Source organism: Ovis canadensis, chromosome 4 (assembly GCF_042477335.2).
Source record: "Ovis canadensis isolate MfBH-ARS-UI-01 breed Bighorn chromosome 4, ARS-UI_OviCan_v2, whole genome shotgun sequence".
In the NCBI taxonomy this organism is placed as follows: Eukaryota; Metazoa; Chordata; class Mammalia; order Artiodactyla; family Bovidae; genus Ovis; species Ovis canadensis.
In genome coordinates, this window is record NC_091248.1 from 133,377,094 (window position 1) to 133,389,862 (window position 12,769).

Below are 12,769 nucleotides of genomic sequence, written 5' to 3' on the forward strand. Positions count from 1 at the left end.
GAAGCACACTCGGGGGCCGGCCCCTCCCTGCTTCGCCGTGGGACAGCAGTCAGCCCACGGCTCAGGCCAGCAGTGCTTGGCCACTAGCTATGGCCGAGGCCCGCACAGGCACGTTGTCACCTCTGTGATGATTAAGGGAAACTAATCACCAGAAGTTAAGGCCATCTTCCAACGGGGGAAAGTGCAGCAAAACCTGAACTTCAGGCCTGTGTCAGCGATGCTCGCCAGAATCGACTATGGCAAGCTGGTCATTTTCTAACTCCGTCATCCCTCCTACATGACTAGCTGGCATTCTTTAAAAATGAGCCTCTATACTCCTCTGCTTTTCCTGGGAAAGCTCAGACTCTACCCATCTCAAGAGCACTGAAGTGGTGAATGGCAGTCTCGAGACGCCGTCGCTGGCCACGGCAAACATAGAAGACGTGTTCCCAGCAGGGCCTCGGGTCGGGCGGGTGGGGGTCCCCTGCCTGTCGGAGGAGATCCTGCCAGCTGGAGAGAATCCCAGCTCCGTAAACCCAGGTCTGGGGTTCAGTTTCCAACGCCCTCATTAGCCGGCTTCATGGCACGACCCCTGAGCACTCCCGTCTCGCCTCAGCGACGGTGACACTCCGGTGGCCTGCCAGCTGCTCAGTCACGAGGCGCAGAAGGGACGAAGCACGCCGGGCCTGGCTGGCTCAGGCCAGCCTCCCCCACTCCCCCACAGCAGCGGCCACCCCCTCTGTGAGGCCGCTTTGCCATCTGTGTGTTCTTTAGCTGCTCAGGTAGGTCTGTGCGTGCCCAGAATGGCAGCGGTAATTTCTCTGAGCCTCAGGATGGTTCACTAACCACGAAGTCCGTCCGTGCCCCTCTCGTTTCTCTTCTCACGGACCCTGAATCCTGCCCACTTAGGAGAGCGGGCAGCGTGGCCAGCTATCCTGGTCGGTCACCCCACGAGCTCAGTGGGGGCTGCTCTTGCACGAGCAGCGCTGGGAAGCGGGACCCACTACCTTCCAGCGGCCCCACAGACGGGCCTCAAGGGTCCCCAGCGGGGACGTGGGGTCTGTCCCCACACGCGGCTTCCCTCTCCGCACCCCCCCCAAGTCTGCATCAGTGACTTGACCGAAGAAGCCGTGCTTATCAGTTGAGCGGACAGCCTGACCTCGCAGGAGGGCGGGCACCTCTAACTTGCCGGAGAAGGAGATTTTATGACCTAAGATGAGCCCTGCGTCCTTCAGGGGACCTGGCGCTGTGTTGTGTGTCGCTCAGTCCCCAGGGAGCCTCTCACCTGGACAAAGCAGGCGCCTGTTCTTCGTCTGAGGGTGGAGCTTCCCTGTGGTTGCTTCTCCCCAAAGTGCACATTGAGGAGAGGGTATGTCTAAAGGCATTCTGCTTCCTCAGTCCCCAGTTTGCCGTGGCTATGATTCAGAAGGTCTGAATCTACTTTATAATTCTTAAATACCTTTGGCTTATCCAGGACATTGTTAGTATCTCTGGGAAACTATCCTTAATGAGAGTAAAACTAGACTTGCAGAAAAGCACAAGAGGAAACCAAGGTGCTGGAGGCCGGCCCGGCTCCAAGTCCTCCTGCACAGAGTGCCCAGCACCACACATCTGAAAACCGAGGGCAGGCCTCCTGAGTGCTGTTAGGGTCATTACTTAACTGCACCAGGCGGCCAGAGCTCCGACTTCCTCCCCTGCGAGCAGGTGTGCCTGAGGGTGTGATTATCAGAAACAGGGCTTTACAAACACCAGCCTCCCCAAGTGCTTCTCCCGGCTTACTGAGTGCAAAGAAGCCAGTTCACACGGCCGGGGCAGAGACCACACTTACTTAACTCATCAAAAATACAACGTGATCATTTGAGATTTATTTTATCCTTCCCTCAAACTTTTCACTGGGGGAGGATAGTACTTCTCGGTCTGGTCCCAGGCTAGCAGGTAAGACGCAGATAGTGGTCATCAGCACCCATACGCTCTTTGACTTAGATGGACAATGAGTATTTTTGCTTTTTAAACCTGTTTTCTTAATCAGATTTGATGAGCCAGCCAGAGTCCGCATACTACTTTAGTGACTGTAGGGCTCACTAAAGCTGCCCAGGCTGAGGCGGCCTGCCCCGGGTCTGCCCTGGAACAGGGCTGTGCCAGCCCCACCACGAACACCCCCCCAGAGCCATTAAACAGAGAAGAAAACACAGGGCGGACCCTGGGTCTGGGCTGGCCGTCTCCTCCTGAGCCCTGTCTATATCCGCACAGCGAGGCCCACAGCAGCGGGAGCGAGGCCCACCTCCCCCGTGCTCGCGAGCCGCGGGCCGTGCGCGCAGGACCAGGCTGAGGTGGAGCTGTGCTCTGTGTCCTCGTCCAGTCGCCTCGCGTCTGGGGCTTGACCTGCCCGCCTGGAGGCCGGGCCACTCGGGCCTGGAGGAAGCCGGGTCTGGGTCTCCCAGGCCGGCACAGGCCTCCACTTTCTCCCCGACACCAGTGGGCTCCAGCCACCTCCCTGCCGAGCTTCCGTGCCGGCTCCTGGCCCAGCCCCAGGAAGCTAGCGGGCAGAGAAACAACGCGCATGGGGGTCTGTCGTGAGCTGGTCACGACTATCGCTGAGGTCAGCCCACCCCAGGGGTGCCAGGGCCGTGGATGTGGCTCCTGAAAGCAGCGGCCAACAGTGCCTGTCGAGATCCCAGAGGGGACCCACGGGGGCTCTGCTCCCCGCTGCCTCCTGCCACCCCTATCTCCAGGCTTGGGGGGCCCGGCGGGGCCACCGGCAGGGAGACTGCTTATGCCCCAGGCCGCGGACACCATGTGACCACGGGCCCTCTCCCTGCTGGGTGGGATAGTAAAGTACTTTGTTACCTGTGAGTGAGAGGCCTGATAACATATTATTACCCCACCTGTGATTAGGGGGCATCTGGGCACCAGAGACGCGGTCACATATGTGAGCCAACACAATTTGTTTCTGCTCTCTGATTATGAAGGTCGCGGTGGTTTAACCCCGCTGGGACCGCCCCCGGCACACTATCTGCTCAAACAGAACTGGGAAAGGAAACAACCAGCAGTCATTAAAAGCGAATTACTTTGTTTTACGAAGATAGAGGAGAGAAGGCCTCACAGTGTGGGGGCGCTGGGACGGTTCCATGGCCCCCCGGGGTGGGGGGGCGACCACCCGCAGGGAGGGCGCTGTTGGGAGGAGACCCAGGGGGTCACGACACCCCTGGTGCTTCTGGGAAAACCTGGGACTACTTTAAGCAGTTTTGAAAAGCTGCCAAGAATGCAGTGTGTGACAATTCAGGTGTTTCCTTTACCTGTGAAAATAGGAACAGGAAATATGTCAAGGTAGTGGGAAGATTCCTGAGAGCTATGGAGCCGTAGCAGAGGACTTTCTTAAACACTATCCTTATTGAAGTAGAGTTGATTTGCAATATCATGTAAGCTTTGGGTGTATAGCGCAGCTTCAGTTACACATATGTGTGTATATGTGTGTGCATGTGTGTGTATATATATGTGTGTGTGCGTGTGTATATGTGTGTATGTGTGTATATATGTAGGTGTGTATATGTGTGTATGTGTGTGTATTGTGTGTGTATATGTATGTGTGTATATGTGTGTGTATATATATGTAGGTGTGTGTATATATATGTGTGTGTGCATGTGTATATGTGTGTGCGTATATGTGTGTATGTGTGTGCATATGTGTATATGTGTGTGCATGTGTGTATATGTGTGTGCATGTGTGTGTATATATGTAGGTGTGTGTATATGTAGGTGTGTGTATATGTGTGTGTATTGTGTGCGTGTGTGCGTATATGTGTGTATATGTAGGTGTGTGTATATGTAGGTGTGCGTGTGTGTGCATGTGTGTATGTGTGCATGTGTATATGTGTGCGTGTGTATATGTGTGTATGTGTGTGCATGTGTATTGTGTGTGTATGTGTACGTGTGTGTGCATGTGTATATACATGTAGGTGTGTGTGTGTACATGTGCGTATATGTGTGCGTGTGTATGTGTGTGTGTATATACATATATATGTATATTCAGGTTCTTTTCCCTTGTAGGTTATCATATAATACTGAGCATGTATGCTCTGCTAAGTTGCTCAGTTGTATCCGACTCTTCACAACCCCATGGACTGTAGCCCACCAGGCTCCTCCGTCCATGGGATTCTCCAGGCAAGAATACTGGCGTGGGTAGCCTTTCCCTTCTCCAGGGGATCTTCCCAACCCAGGGATAGAACCAAGGTCTCCCGCATTGCAGGCAGATGCTTTACTGACTAAGCCACCAGGGAAGCCCATAACATGTATACTGCTGAGCATACGTGTGTGTACACACGTGCATATTCAGGGTCTTTCCCTTGTAGGTTATCATATACTGCTGAGCATACGTGTGTGCATGTGCGTGTATATGTGTATATTCGGGTTCTGCTGAGCATACATGTGTGTGTATGTGTGTATACATGTCTATTCAGGTCCTGCTGAGCATACGTGTGTGTGCAAGTATGTTCAGGTCCTGCTGCACATACGTGCGTGTGTATACATGTATGTTCAGGTCCTGCTGAGCATGCGTGTGTGTGCATGTATATTCAGGTCCTGTGCATACGTGAGCGCATGTGTGTGTACATGTATGTTCAGGTCCTGCTGAGCATACGTGTGTGTACATGTATGTTCAGGTCCTGCTGCGCATACGTGCTTGTGCGTGTGGTTCTGCTGAGCGTAGCTCCCTGCGCTGCGCAGTGGAGGACTCGTGTCGTAGGGGCACTGGCTCTACCTCTCAAAGCAAGACGTTTGGCTGCCGCCTCCTGACCGCTGCTCTGTTGGCTGCCCCGCCCTCAGGCTCCTGGGGGCGTCCCGGGCAGCAGCACGCACTGGTGCCTGTGACGGCCCGTCAGTCAGGCCTCAGGGACCCTCGGCGCACAGGAATCAGCTTGCTGGGCTCCTGACCCGGGCAGCCAGCTGTTGCCCCTGCACCCTTGGGCTCAGAGCAGATGGGGCGGCCAGTGGGGATGCCCTCGGACACGGGGGCAATGGCGGAGGCCACGGCGCTGGGGCAGGCCCTGCGTGGTGTCCAGGGTGGCTTCAGCCACAGGGCCTGCACCGGGAGGATGAGACGGAGCACAGATGTGACCTGGAGCCCTTGGTTCAAACACCGGGGAGGAGACGTGGGAAAACCAGCTTCACTCACTGGAGCCCCTCGATGTGCTCAGACCTACAGGGGACGCTTCGGGAAGTGTCTGAAAGGACCACAACCTACTCATTCAACAGACCAGGCAGACTCTCAGAGCTGGACGGCAAAGCACAGGTTCCCGGGGGCGGGCTGGGGAGGCTGGCGTCTAAGCAGGACAGAGTTAGGCTGGGGTGAGAAATGGGGAACACGATGCTGTGATGCGACTGGACACACCCACGCGCACACATCCAAAACACAGACCTGCGCACAGACGGAAATAAAGGCTTCCTGACCGCTGGCAAAGCTCAGCGTGGGCATCAAGCCTTCTCACCCGGGAGTTTCCTGGTGGCCTCGTGGTCAGGATTTGGGGCTTTCACTGCCATGACACCGGTTCAGTCCCTGGTCAGGGAGCTGAGATTCTGCAAGCTGTGCAGCGCAGCCAAATTAAAAAAGAGAGACTTCTCACCAGAGGGGAGGGAAAGAAGAGGCCACACTCTGACCCCCAGGAAGGATGCACACCGCCCTCCGTCCTGCTGGCCAGGATGCCCGAGCCCCATCTTGAACCACAGACGGAGAGCCACGTGATAAAGGGCCTGGGCACCTGGGGGTCCCAGGGCCACCAGCCCAGCCCCGGGGCCCAGGTGGAAGGAGACAGAGTGACCTTCTGTCCCTCGGGCTCTCCTGCCCCCTGGGGACCCCCCCCACCTTGGTCCTAACTGATGAACGCTGACTCCGCCCCTGCATCCCGGCAGCCCACAGGCCATGGGGGTGCACACAGCGGTGAGGATGAGGACGCCACAGTCACCGACTAGCACGGGCTGTGTGGACACCCCCAGGGAGCTGCCCACTCCTGGGGACCCACCCGGGCTTCCTGCCTACAGCCTGCTCCGCCCTGAGGCCCACGGCAGGGACAGCCCGGCTCTGCGGTTCTCCATCCTCCATCCAGACTGGCTCCGACTCAGCAGATGAAAGTTACTCCATGAATATTACCTCCTTCAGGGGTCCAGGAGCCATCAGTAAGCCAGAGCTCACCCCAGTAGTCGCGGCTCAGACAGCTCCTCCTAGGTGACAGGCTGCCCCGGATGCAGCGACCTGCAACGGCCGACCTCAGCTCGGCTCTCTCTGGGTCGGTGGCTCAGGTGGGACTCGGGGCTCCCTCCCGGGCTTGTGGTCGCCCTGCGTGTCGCCTGAGTCCAGCCGGCTGGCCCCTGCCCCTCCAGGGTAGCGGGCGGACAAGCCCTTTTCAAGGCCCTGGCACGTCCCATCTTCACATGCCCACTGGACAAAAGGAGGCTCAGGGCTCGGGCTGCTGAGAGAGGCAGGTTCCCAGGCAGCCATCAGCTCACAGGCTTTCTCCTTCTGTGTCTGTCTGTCTATCTCTCCATTCGGCCGGAGTCCCAGAGAGAATGATCCCATGGTGTGGACACAGTGGCCCTGGGTCCGCGTGACACCTGGCCAACCAGCCTAGCAGGGCAGCGAGTGGACAGCGGGGACGCCCCAGGCAAGAGGGCGCAGGCTTGGGGGGCTGACGTAGGGAGCCTCCTCTGGCCCCTCCTCACAGTGCATGCCCTTCTCCACAGCTGCCCCAGGAGACGGGCGCTGCCACTCTGCCAAGCGAGGCCCTCGGGCACAGAGAGGTCACGCCCCTGCCCAAGGCCGCCCAGCCACTAAGTGCCCAGGTGTTGCCTCCACCTCTGCCTCCTGGATCTCAGCCTGGCTTCCCGAGTCCCTGGAATCCCTGAGGAGACTTCCTCCCCAGCCTACCCCCACCCATCACGGCCTTTCCCCGGACCAGCCTTGAACTGCAGCCCTGAGGATCCTCACTGGAGCTCGAGGACTGGTTCTGTGTCCCACCCAGGCTTGTGGCTCTGGAGGCCGAGAGCTGGTTTGTGTAACTGTTCCGTGAGCCTGCAAGTGGAGCCCGGCGCGGGTTCAGCTGTCGAAGCCCCCTCTCTTCCTGTGAGACGGGATGACCTGGTCCTCCTCCTACGGATGGGGGCACGGGGCCCTCTGGGCACAGAACGGCAGGGGTGGTGGTGGTGGTGACAGGCCTGCATCCTGGTTGGAAGTATGCACAGGCTTCCACGTCCACGGTGAGCGAGGGAGACGCGAGTCCTGCAGCTCGACCGGCTCCTGCAGGCGGGGCGTGCTGGGCGTGACGGGCTTGCCTCCAGGTTCCCAGCAGTGCACAGGAGTCTCCGTGCAGGAGAACACCACAGATCTCATCCTGCTCCCAGGGGTCTGGAAGCTTCTGTGTCTGGGGTCAGACTCCCTAAAATTGGCAGTGAACCTTTTATGTGAAAACTGTGGCCTTTTCTTCTATTTTCTAGAGTGGTCTTAAAGGCCTGAATTACTTAAGAAATCACTATTACCTAAAACTAATACCATGGTTTAGGTCAATTACATCTCACCGGAAAACAAAGAACGGAGGAAAACATACCTGAAACCTATTCCTGTCTCTAAACTCCCACTTCCACCACGCACACGCGCACCTCTGTCTTCTGGACTGACTCCACCATCAGGGCTAGGACACTAAACAGGAAGTGAGTATCTGATGGCTTGGACCCAGGATAAGTACCCTGTAGGTTCTTAAAGGTCTCTAATTCTTCTCTCACAGGCAGGCAGCCGAGCTACAGCGCACTTCCTCACCTTCCCACCGTGAAGGAGAAGAGGAGTCCTGCATTCAGGTGATGGGGGCTTGGCCCTCCCTCCTCGCTTTTTATCTGAAGCCTGGCCTTCCCGGTTCACACACCTCTCACACTATGTGACCCGAGTTTAGCGAGTGCCAGTCTGGTCTTTCCCTTCCCACTGCGTAACTCGTAACTCGGAGAGTGGAGACTTTTGTCTTTCACTCATCCATGCACCCCCCCTGGTGCTCAGAACCGTGTCTAGCAGAGCAGCTGTTCTGAATCTGCCGAGCGACTGGGTGATTGATGGATTTTCTGGGCTAGCTAGTATCTCTTGTGGGTGAAAAGGCTGTGGTGTCACACAGGTGCCTGATCCCAGGGCTTGTGGGAATCTGACAGTTTCCCCCATCCCCAATAAATTAATCACCAGGATAAATGAACCAGGGTGATGAAAAGTACAAAGCAGGAAAGCAGACCCAGGGTGAAAACACACACACACACACAAGTTACCTTTCCTTTACAGAGTTAGCTATTGAAAAACTCAACTGCAAGCTTCAGGCACTGGTGTCTCCCTTAAGAACCCTGGGCGTGGGTGTCTCCTTAGGAGTACTGGCCCCAGAAAACCCCTTGGGGTCCCCCAGATTGGACACGGGAAAGGGGCCCTTCTCTCCTCGCAGACCCCCGAGCCAGGGAGACTCTAACTCTTTCTGTGCATCATTTTCCAAGGTGCTGTTTCAGCACAGAAGAAAACCTGTGCTTGGAACCAGGGCTCTGCATCGGAAGGTGATCCCACTCAAAAACCACCAGCATCTTTGCAGACTCGGAGCACCAACCCCACCCCCAGACGAGCCTCCTTTTCTTCCAGCGCCGGGTGCCCGTGGCGCGCCTATCACCCCTTCCCGAGCCCCCGCGGGCGGCAGGGACTCCGTGAGGGGGCGCGGCCACCCCTCGGGCGGCCCTCCTCGCGCCCCCGGGCTGACCCCGCGCCCCGCCCGGCCCGCGGTCCCCCCCACCGGCCTGGCGGCGATAAGGCGGCGGCCCTTTGTTCCGCCCCCAGCTGGGTAAACCGCGCCGCCGCCCCTCGCCGCGGCCGCCGGCCGGGGGCACCTTTGTCCCGCCCAGCGTCGCGGACAATGGCAGGGGAGCCGCACATTGTCCGGCACCCTGTGTACACTCGGGGCGGCCAGGTGCGCGGCCGCGGAATGCAGGGTCGGCGCGGGGCCGGCGGGCGGGGCGCGCGCCCGGGGGACCCCTCCGCCTCCCGCCCTGACCCCCCCCCCGCCTGCTTGGGGGTCCCCCGCCGCCTCTCGGGGTGCAGGAGGGCAGGGACCAGGGCGCGGACCCTCGATGGATGGCCCGCCTGGCCTGGGGCTGCGCGGGACTGGGCGCGGGGGCGGGGGCCCGGGGGTCGCAGGCTGGTTCTCGTTGGGGCCACACCTGGCGCGTCGTAAAGTGATTTACGAAGTGAAAGTGTTAAACGAGGCCACCAGCTGGAGCCCCGACCCGGCTTTATGAGTTTTATTAGGTGCCCTATTATGGAAAATAAACTTTAATCCGACCATAAAAACCAAATCTGAAAAACATATTTGCCTGCAGTCTGGAACACTGCGGCGATCTGGGCTGAGTCACACCTCCGAAAGGATTAGTTTTATTGAGGGAGACACCAGGCGCCGCAGGACTTTGATACGGGTGGGGGGCGCCGGCGTCCCACAGGCAGAGCCCCCCCAGTCTCCCACAGCCGGCGCTGCACCCCCGGGCCCCTCCCCGCAGAGGCCCCCGCCCCCGGAGCGCGGTCCCGGGCTCGGGGGCTTCGGGGGGCGAGGTGGGGGCACAGGGGAGGCCGCAAACCTGGATGCCCGCTGAACCGGCCTGGGGCGCACCAGGCTCCCCACACCAGGAGGGGCGGCAGGAGAGGGGCCCGCGCCACTCGGGTCCTGGGGGGCCGGGGCTCCCTTCCTCAGCCTTCCTGGGATCCCCGTGTTCTACAGCAAGCGAGCCCTTTCTGGAGGAGCGATGAGGGGGTGGGGAAGAAGAGGAGGAGGAGAGGGAGGGGAGGAGGGGGAGGGAGGGATGAGCGAGGAGGGGAAGGAGGTCTATCCTCTGTTTGATCGCCCTAGCCACTCGAAGGGTCTGGTAAGTAGCATTAACTATACACATACTGTGCAACAGAGCCCTAGAATTTTTTCATCTTGCAAAACTGAACATCCTCCTCTTTCTCCCACCCCCAGCCCCTAACAACCTCCTTTCTATGTTTTGTCGCTTAAGAATTTGACTATTTGAGATCCCACATATAAGTAGAATGGACTTCCCAGCTGGCACAGTGGTAAAGAATCCGCCTGACAATGCAGGAGGCGCAGGAGACCTGGGTTCGATCCCTAGGTCAGGAAGATCTCCTGGAGGAGGAAATGGCAACCCCTCCAGTGTTCTGGCCAGGAGAATCCCGTTGGACGAAGAAGCCTGGTGGGCTGCAGTCCACGGGGTCACAGAGAGTCGGACATGACTGAGCGCGCACACACACATATAAGCAGTGGTAGTGACGTCGCTCAGTTGTGTCCGACCCTCTGTGACCCCGTGGACTGCAGCCCGCCAGGCTCCTCTGCACATGGGATTTTCCAGGCAATAGTGCTGGAGTGGGTTGCCGTTTCCTTCTCCAGGGGATCTTCCCAACCCAGGGCTCGAACCCAGGTCTCCCGCATTGCAGGCAGACGCTTTACCCTCTGAGCCCCAGGGAAGTCCTGTTAAGTAGAATTATGTACAAATTAGAGTATTTGTCTCTTTGTGACTGGCTTATTTCACTATTCTGTCCTCAATGTTTATCCCTGTTGTAACAGGTGTCAAAATTTCCTTCTTTTTAAAGGCTGAACACTATTCCACCATTTATATGTGGCTCCCATTTTTTTATCTGTTCATCTGTTGACAGACACTTAGGTGACTTCCACCTCTTGGTTATTGTGACGTTACAATGAACATAGGTGTGCAAATATCTCTTCCAGATCCTTTTCAATTCTTTTGGATATACCCCCGGAAGCAGGGTTTCTGGGTCATATGGTAATTCCAGGCTTTTATTGTTCTTGGGTTGTTGGGTTTTTTTGAGGCCCCTCCATACAGGTTTCCACAGTGGCTGCGCGGTTTTGCATTCCTACGGACAGTGCTGGGGGATCCAATTTCACTACATCCTCCCCCACACTTGTTATCTCCCTTCTCCTTTCTATAATAAATCCTACCAGGCAGGCGGTGAGCGCTCATTGTGGTCTTGAGCTGCAGTTCCCTGACGATCGGCGATGCGAATTCCTGCGCTCGTGGACCGCCTGTACATTTTCTCCAGAGAAACGCCTTTTCAATTCCTGTGCCTATTTTTAATCGAATTGTTTTTTGTTGTTGAATTGCAGTTCTTCGTATATCCTGGGCATTGATCCCTTATCAGAGATTTGACTTGCCAGTGCTTTCTTCCTTCCCAGGTTGCCTCTGGTCCCGTCGATCGTTTCCTCTGCTGCAGTGTTGACCGTTGACATCACCCCATTTGACAGTCTTTGCTTTTGCTGTCAGTCTTTCCTGCTGATCTTTCCAGGCTGACTTCAGCCGGGTGCAGGGTGCAGGAACGCCAACCTGAAAGGAACAGCCCCATTTTGCCGACTTGCTAGCCATTTCTGCACTTCAGACTCTGAGCATAACGCTGGTCAGGGCCTCGGACCCTGGGCCCGAGCTCTGCGGGGGCTGGACCTGCGATCGCTGGGTCTCTATCACAGAGAGCTTTAACCCCATTTTCTCACACACCCTGGAGACAGTGACCCACGACGAGAACTGAGGACCACCTCCCAGTCACGGTGAAGAGAACTTGCGCCCAGAGTGGTGCCCTGGGTGAACAGGGACCGGCAGGGTTCCCAAAGGGCAGGGTTCGCCTTGGGCGGGGCAGCGCTGTCTGAGGCAGCAGGGTCCGCAGGGCCGGCCCTGCGCGGGTGGACGGCGAGGAGGCCCCCCGGACACTGGGACTCCACGGCCGGAGGATAGCCAGGCCGGGCTTGTCTGGAAGCAGTGCTTCGTCCTCCTCGGGGCCCGGCTGAGGGGACCTGGCTCGGGGTCCTGGGACCCGGGTCCTCCAGGAGGCAGGGCTTCTCTCCCTCCATTGCTGCGGAGCGGGGCTGGCGGCCGTTCACTCGGCGGAATGAATTGTTCGCTGTGCCCGGAGTGGGTGAGGATGAGCCAGTGATTATATTTAAATTTGCTATAATTGATTTGGGGAAGAGCTACTGTGACAAGAACGAATTGATCATTAAATTTATTAGCGAGATAAATTCCGTTGCGATTAAGCCGCTGGCTGGAGACGCTGGGGCCGCGGACGGGTCCCGCCTTCCCGTCCGCCAAGTCCCCGCGCCAAGCCGGGCTGGCTCCGCCGGGGGGCGGGGGCGGGGGTCGTCACCACTCCGCCTTCCCGCCCTGCTCTCTGCCCCCGTGTCGCCGGGGGAGCGAACGGTTCCCGGGCTTCAGGAGGGTCCGGCCTTGGGATGAGGCAACGACCCTCTGCCGAGGCCGGATGCCCACCCCGCTCCAGGGCCGCCGCCGCTCAGGGGAGGGGGCGGTGTTGAGACAGGGTGTAGGGGGGGCGCCGACGCCGGGCCGGCCGGAAGCGGGGGGCGCAGGGGACTATCCCCCAGATGTGCAGCCTGCCGGCCGAGATGGCTTCAGGCTGAACTTGAGCAATGTGGTAGAAATTACAGCGAGGTGCACACGGAGGGCAGGTTTCCTTAACCCCCAAGGCGTCTTTCTCGTCTCTCCCCGCTCCCCGTTTCCCACCCCTCTCCTGGGGCTCTCGGGCTTTCCCTCCAGTTTCAAACCCAGTTCCCCCACCTTTGAACCCCGGGCGGCCAGGCCCGCGCCCCGCCGCCCGCGCCGACAGCTGCGCCGGCCCGGCTCCCAGCAGCGCCGCGCCCCCGGCCGCGGCTGAGCCCGCGTTTTATGGAAGGAGCCGGGGTGATAATGAGCTGCCAGCGAGGATATTAATCTCACCCGGCCC